The sequence below is a fragment of the Microcebus murinus genome, chromosome 13, assembly GCF_040939455.1.
Source record: "Microcebus murinus isolate Inina chromosome 13, M.murinus_Inina_mat1.0, whole genome shotgun sequence".
Lineage (NCBI taxonomy): Eukaryota > Metazoa > Chordata > Mammalia > Primates > Cheirogaleidae > Microcebus > Microcebus murinus.
In genome coordinates this window covers 6,563,688-6,569,687 of record NC_134116.1, presented here as the reverse complement: position 1 = coordinate 6,569,687, position 6,000 = coordinate 6,563,688, and the positions used below count along the sequence as shown (strand labels likewise).

The following is a 6,000-nucleotide window of genomic DNA, read 5'->3' as shown; positions in this document are numbered from 1 at the left end:
GCCGCGGGGCCGGGGCGGGGGCGAGGAGAGCCGGGGGGCAGCAGGGCGGGGGCCGGGCGGGGGCCGGCGGCGGGGGGCGAGAGCGGGCGAATGGGGAGAGGAGGGGAGCTGGAGGGGGAGCGCTGGGTAGAGGAGGACTGGAGACGCGGCTCCACCTCCCAGCTCAAAACGGCGTCCCAGCTGCTCGCGAACCAACTGCTCAATTCTATTCACTGTCGAGTAGGAACAAAAAAGTGGCTATTTATTAGAATACTTGTTTGGTATTGTTCGGCGCCACACAAAAGACGTTTCATTATGTGGAGGGATCCCCCTATTTCTAGAGAGAAACAATAACTTGAAATTGTCTTTAAAGTCTTTTCTATCAATAATAAATTTCATTTTCTCTCGCCTGCCAGTGTGCGTGTGTGCGCGCGCGCGCGAGGCGAGGAGAGAGGAGCGTGTGCGAGTGAGTGTGCGAGCGGGGGTGCGCGTGTGAGTGCGAGTGAGTGTGCGTGCGCGTGGCGCGGGCGCCCGCTGCTGCGGGGCTGGCGCCGCCGGGAGCCAGGCCCGGCCGGGGTCCGAGGGCGGCAGCGCGCTTGGCGTGCCGAGCGGGCTGGCCTCCCGGTCCAGCAGGCGATGGGGCTCCGGGAAGTGCCCGAGGGCGGAGCGTTGGGGGCGAGGCTGCGCCGGACCGCTCTGGGGACCCGCTGGAGCTGGAGGAGGAACTAACTGTAAGTGTGTCTCGAACTTGCGCGGGGGCTTTAGCCCGCCCAGGGCTGGGGAACGGGGCGTGCAAGGTGCTGGGGAGGGGCGCGGTGTCTCTACGGTGACTTTCGGTAAAGGAGCGTGGGCTGTCCTGGCAGCTTTCGGTTCTCGGTAGAGAACGGGTGGGTATGTGTGGTGATCGTGGCGTGCAGATTCGCCTGCCGGGGTATATTTGTCATTTTCTTATCTGTAAGTGCACTCCTCCCGCCATCCTTGGCTTTTTGGATTGGCCGCCACCCCACGGACCGAGCCTCTGTTTCTCTCTGGGTCTCCTTTGGGGGAAGGGCGTCAGGCCAGCGGATTTGGGGAAGAGGTTCGCGTCCGCTGCAGTTCCCTTTTGACTCCGGCCCCCACGCCCCGTCCGCGCCCTGGCTCGCGACTCCTTTCTTGCTCTCGGCCGCGCCAGGCTGCGGCTCTTCGCCTTGCACCCAGGCCGCGCCAAGAACTCAATCCGCTAGTTGAAATTACATTTTAAAAATTAACATGTTGAAGCGTGTGCCATTTAGTGAGAGGTGCTTTGGGCAAAGAATCAATTTAACTTTGAGTGACCGACGGACTTGACTGTATTAATTCTGCTACCAGGAAAAAAAAAACTGTGAGCTGCAAGCCCCTGACTCGCAGCGAACGCCTTCGGACCCGGTGCCGGCCGCGTGCCCCACGGGCGAGGGAAGGGCGCCCCAAGGTGGGGTCTGGAGTGCCCCAAAGCCCCGCCTGCTGAGTGGGCCGCCCTAGGAGGGGTGACCCCCACCAGGGCGCCCAGCCTCTTCAGCTCGTCCTCCCTCCTCCGGCGAAACCGCTCCCGCTCGGCTTCCTGTTGCACCACGACCCGGGTCCTCTGTGCGCGCGGCTCGGAGTCTCCCCTACCAGCGCGCACCAGCCGCTCGCCTCCACCCTCTCTCTCTGCGGGTTTGAGCCGCTGGTGGAGAGGAAAGGTCACGAAGTTTCAAAGGTGAAATGGATTTTCGGCGGTGGCTGCTACTGGAGTCGATGGGCAGGGCGGGGCTGGCCCGGCAGTCTTCGATCGGGCAGGGCCCGCTGGCCTCCTCCCCTAGCAGGAAACAGGTGTTTGAACGCGATAGCGGCGGCCAGTCAATTAACCCATTAAAAGCCCCCTTTATGGCATCGATTTCCTCGAGTGTGGCGGGGCTGGCGTTCTGGGAGCTCCTTTGTGAGAGGCGGGGGGGTTGGGCGGGGTCGTTGCACTGATGGCACCCAGTTGGCTCAGAGGACCCCCAGAAGCCCCTGCCACCCCGGCGGACCATGAGGCTACCCAGGCGGCCCAGGCAGAGGCGTCTTCCTCCTGGTGTTGGAAGGAGGAGTCGGGCTCTGTCCTCTCCCACGACTAAGGTCTTGTTACCCCAGGCCCGCCCCCCCGCCCCTAGGGCCTGGCAGGTCGATACCGCTGGCGGCAGAGGAGGGATAAGCGCCCAACGTGGGCCAGTGTGCCTCGACGAGCTCAGCTGTGGTACGGGTGGGTGACCAAAACCAGCGCCACGAGGAAGGGAGAGCTGTCCACACACATCCCCTCGGCACCACCAGGTTTCCTACCCCGGAAGCGTTTATCCTGGATCGGGCGACGCAGGCCCGGTGGCTCCGCCGGCCAGAGCATGCACGCGCACAGGGGACCACTGCGTGCCCGTGAGGACAAACAGAAAGGTGCCCTAGTGCTCGGATCCTGGTTATCACTGCGGGGGGCTGGATAGAGCCAGATGCTTGGGGCTGGCGTAGGAGGCGGCGGCGGAGGCAGGGGGAACGGGATTGGGATGGAACTGGCACCTCTGGCAGCTGGACCTGCTGCTCAGGGTTTTCCTTCCCAAGAGGAAGAGGAGGCCGCGGGAACCCTTCGGTCTGGCTGTGCTGGGGAGGAGCAAGGCTCCATGTGGGGGGCCTATCTGCGAGACAGTAGAGAATACAACCCTGGGAAGAGGGGTTGTAAGGAGCCTGTATTCCAGGAGCAAATACACCCATGCGTTCTGAGCGTTCAACACGGTTTTAGATAGCTGAAATATAAAATGTATAAATGCTAGAGCCCTACCCTGAAACCAAAATACTCCTCTCCTGCTGCCTGGTCGGGTCCATTGTAGGTTTAGGGGCCCTGCCACTCCCTGGGGCCAGCGGTGGGGGTAGTCAGTCCACAAAGGGGAAGCTGGCGCCCAGGAGCCAAGAGGCTGCATTTCTGCCTGGAAGACGAGGTGCAAATCTCTCTTTAGCCAGTTTTGTATAATATTCACCTATGCTTGCCCACTTTTTCCTCATCGACCCTAAACTAATATTTAGGGTTCAAACACAGTCTAAAATAGGGCTCTTTCTCTACTATGCCAAACCTCCCTCTACCTCATTTACATGGTACCCTCTCCCCAAAATTAGTTGCAAGTGGCCCTGGGTGGGGGAGGAGCGCAGGCCTTCCCCACTCTTCTTGTCCAATGGTCGGTGTCCTGGATAATACCAGTGCACTCCCCGAAAAGGCTCATGTGTCCAGGTAGTCACCAGGCCTCCACCCCACAGCAGAGAGATCTGATTTCTGTTTCTTCCAGGTAAGATACATGGTGATCAAATGGGGCCAGGGGGCCTCTGCTGCTCGGCGCCCAGCCCGGCGGTGCAGCTCTAAGCCCCATCCCAGAGCCCCCAGATTTAAACAGAACCACCTTCCCCCATTTGCTGATTTCTGAAGTAAGCAAGCCATGCGACTGAAAGGGCTTGAAATTGTGTCAAAGTGATGTTTTAATCTCATTGAAAAGTGTATTAAAGGACAAGATGTAATTTATGTGAGATGCTTCGATGAAAGCAGAGATTGGAGTGGATGATCTTTCTCTCGCGTGAACTCGGGTCATGTTTATATTGAAGCCAGTGTAGCTAATCTAATTTGCAATAACAGGGATGGCCTGCAAGGAAAAGCATCTCTGATTTCACTTTATTTCTTTTCATATAGAAATTCTTTATGACTTGTCTCCTCTTGTGAGTGATGCCTTCTGTGTTTGGGGCTAATGAGAGAATAAGAGAGAGGGCTGTGTTTACCCCTAACTGCCGTTCTTTCTCCCACGCAGCCCGGGGCAGTGACTGGCTGGGACTTGAGCCGTGCTGTGTCGGCCTGAAACAGTTTTTGATCTCTGCAGAATGAACATTAGAGCAGCCCTGGTATGTCAGATCCCACCTTCTCCTCCGCACACCAGGGAGCAGTGAGCTGCTTGTCTGTTTAACACGCCAGGCTGGTTCAGTTTCTCCCCGGAATTTTAGCTTCTGCAGTTTGCTCCAGGAGTGTGGCTTAATCAGATATCCTACACACGTGGATGCTTATCCTGCGCATACTTTAATGCGAAGAGTTATGGAGCTCCCCATATTCAGAAAAGTTTGGTTTTGCAGCTGACTCTGTATACTAGCTTAGGAATAAACAAAACACACCTACTGCTCAGATGAAGTACTTTGTATTCCTATTATCATATCTAACACAAGCATTCTTTATCAATAAAAAACAACATGCGTTAGAAAATTACAACTTTTGTACAATGTAAAAAGGTGTATTCAAACTGTTAATTATGGGGGTTTGTGTAAATGAAACTTTAGGCAGTGACCCATTTAATTTTGCCGTAATTACTGACAACATAAGACAAGGATGAATCACAATACAGTATATTTATCTTGAAGGAGAATATTGCACTGACGTAGTTAAACAAGAGTAAGAGAAAAAAATTAAGGGGGGGTACAGAAATATTAAAAGTACACAAAAATCACGCCATGAAAACATTTGGGTTAAAACAAATGTTTTTTGTTTTAAAGAGCCGGCTTAAGCGGCTTTTTTAAAGAGCCCAGCGAAATTTTAGAGGCAGTGGCATTTTCTCCTCAAAATCCAAGGCTCAAGAACCATCCACTCTGGCGAGGTCAAGTCTCAGCCCCGCCAGCTCCCCGACTGGCGCATAACATTCGTGGATCCCGCCAATCCGGGAGGGAGGCAGATGAGTGCGGGGAGCTGCCCGCGCCCGCGCCACGCCACGCGGAGGGAGAGACTGGGCGATGCAGACGGCAGGTGCGATTTTTGGGTGACCCTAAAACTGCCTCTGCCCAGGCCATACTTGCAAGGAGGGATGGAGAAGTGAGGGGACGGGTCACTGAAGACCCTTGCTCCCATTCACTTTCCGCGGGCGCGTCTGAACAGCTTTTTCCTTCCTCATTGCAGGACCCTTAGAGACCCGGGGAGGAAGCGAAGTGGGCCTGGCTCTTTAATTGCCAATCTCCGTCTGTAGCCCCTGAGCTCAGCAGCGGCTCAGCCAGGGCCAAGGGGGCCACGTCGCTGGACACTAGGACTGGGCGCCCAGTCGAGCCGCCATTTCCCACTGACCCCTCAAAGATCGGCGAGAGCGCGAGAGCGCAGGCAGCCCGTGGTGGCAAGAGGCGCTGGCGCTCCGCGCATCCACCGCGCCCTGTCAGCTGGGGGACTGACTAGGGTGACCCTGGCCAGGGCGCTGTGCTTGCCTGGCGGGCACCGGACCCGGCGAGGGGTGGGTGCCCGGCAGGGCAGAGCTAGAGTCTCAAAGGCCACCGATGGAACAGCGCGCTCCGCTGTGCCTGTCCCAGCCCTCTGCCCCGACTGGTTCGCGCTGGATGGCTTCAGTGCCAGTGCTCAGAGACACCAGCGCGCCAGGTGTGCAGGCCAGGTAGGCCTGGCTAGGATTCTTCTGGGAAAGTTTCTCACGAAAGAAGGGCCGGGCGGGCGGAGCGGCAGGAGGCTCTGCACCCGGCGCTCGCTCAGCTCCGCCAGTATCCACCGCCGCCCTCCCCAGCGCCCACTGCTCGTGGGGCGGAGGGCGCAATGCCCCCTTGGGTTCCAGTCTTTCCCTCCCCGTGTCTTCTCTTTCATTCATAAACCTGGTGGCTACAGACGCAGCTTGAATATTGACGTCTCTCCCCCAACTGCTCCGCCGTTAACCCAATTACAGAATTCATCAAGAACTGTGTTGAATTATCTCTTTCCATACAGTATCAGCATTAGCCTAATTAAAAGCTATAATGTCTGATATAATGATTAAATCGTTAGCTCTGCTGTAGGGAAGCAATATTTTGTTTTCCCTTCAATTAGAAGCTGATTGAGGTTTTCAGAGCAGGTCAGCTGTGAAATTTGAATTATATGTGTGAGTACTGCTCACAGGGTGAGCCCCTACTCGAAAGCTCCCAGAGCTTCTCCAAACGCTTTCGCCCAGAGAGCTGGGAGGCACACACCACCGCGCGCGCGCACAGCGCTGCTGGCTCTGCGGCTGGGAACGT

At 56.8% G+C, this 6,000-nt stretch overlaps 1 long non-coding RNA gene across 1 annotated transcript in view; it reads left to right on the top strand.

Moving 5' to 3' along the window:
- The first annotated feature begins 583 nt into the window (after positions 1–583).
- LOC105864232 (uncharacterized) overlaps positions 584–6,000 on the top strand; it is a 53,345-nt gene continuing 47,928 nt past the window's right edge. The window contains exon 1 of the long non-coding RNA XR_001150897.3: positions 584–710. This is a non-coding gene — a long non-coding RNA (uncharacterized LOC105864232). The remainder of the gene's footprint in view (positions 711–6,000) is intronic.